Here is a 1,462-nt window from a genome sequence, read left to right on the forward strand (position 1 = left end):
GGCGCCCGCCACAACGCCAGGCTATTTTTTTTTTTAGTTGCAGACATCATTGTTGTTTTGGTGCCCGGGCTGGATTCAAACCCTCCACCTTAGGTGTATGTGGCTGGCGCCTTAGCCACTTGAGCCACAGGCACTGAGCGAAAATCAAACTTTTAAATATAAACCTTTGACCAACTCTAAGAATATACTTGAAGGCCCCGCCCAAAAAAACCCCCAACAATACCAGAACTAACATCCACAGTGCCCTCAGTATGTGCCAGACACTGCTGCTTTAAGCATGTCTACAAGTAGTAACTCAGGCAATCCTCCCCCAAAACTTACTAGGTTGATTTTACACATGAACAAACTTGAGGTCCAAAGAGGTTAAGTAATCTTTTCAAAGTCACAGTAAATAATGAAGCTGGGATTCAAATAGTCTAGTTTCAGAGTCTATGCTCCCAGCCATTAAATTATAAAGACAATTATCACAGCTTTTTTTTTTTTTTTTTTTTTTGCAGTTTTGGCCAGTGCCAGGCTTGAACCCGCCACCCCTGGTATATGGGGCTGACGCCCTACTCCTTGAGCCACAGGTGCCGCCCAGAATTCTTATTGACATTGAAAAAAAATTCTCGCTCTCAAATGGTTCATGAAAAATAAATGTAGATATAGAGGCAGTAAATAAAGCAAATGGGACAAAATGTTAATATGTGAATCAAGTAAAGAGTATATAGGTGTTCTATGCCCAATTTTTATTTCTTGCAACTTTAAGTTTGAAACTATGTCTAATTAGAAAATTAGAAAAAATTCCCCCAAATGTTTCAAAGGTTTACAAGTTGATGTCCATTGCTACTAAAACTAATTTAATGAGCCATACACAAACAAATGTATGAAAATGAGACAACTCTCAGTTATCTGAGAGTTGAATTCATCTATGCATTGTGAAGGAAAAAAACCAAATCAAACCAAGCTAGGCAAGGTGGTGTCTCAGCTATTTCCAAGGATGAGGCAGGAAGACTGCTCAAGGCCAGAAGTTCAAGGCCTGGGCAATCTGATAAGACCCTACCTTAAAACAAACAAAAAACCAAGCCCTTCCAATCACACAATGGAAAGATTTTACTTAGATAATACCTAAAGTTTACCCTAAGAGTCAAATGTTGTACCTAATGAAATGTAGGACCTCCATGAAGGAAAGTCTACAATATTAATTCCTATACATTGTCATTTTGTAGTTCTGTGTACATCTGGGCTATGCAATGTTGTTAAAAAATACTTAAGTCTACACAGGGCATGGTAGCTCCCTGGTGTAATCCTAGCACTCTGGGAGGCCGAGGCAGGTGAATTGCTTGAGATCACAAGTTTGAGACCTGCCTGAGCAAAAGCAAGACCGTTTCTACTAAAAATAGAAAAATTGACTCAGCGCCTGTGGTGCTAGCCATATACACCTAAGGTGGCGGGTTAGAATCCAGCCTGGGCCCACCAAACA

The 1,462-nt window shown here is 40.2% G+C and overlaps 1 protein-coding gene across 1 annotated transcript in view; it reads right to left on the reverse strand.

Annotated features, from left to right (window-relative positions):
• Positions 1–1,462, reverse strand: part of MCM6 (minichromosome maintenance complex component 6) — a 50,455-nt gene that overhangs the window by 15,296 nt on the left and 33,697 nt on the right. The window lies entirely within an intron of this gene.

The sequence above is a fragment of the Otolemur garnettii genome, unplaced genomic scaffold (assembly GCF_000181295.1).
Source record: "Otolemur garnettii isolate 467f Iridium unplaced genomic scaffold, OtoGar3 scaffold00080, whole genome shotgun sequence".
NCBI classification, from domain to species: domain Eukaryota; kingdom Metazoa; phylum Chordata; class Mammalia; order Primates; family Galagidae; genus Otolemur; species Otolemur garnettii.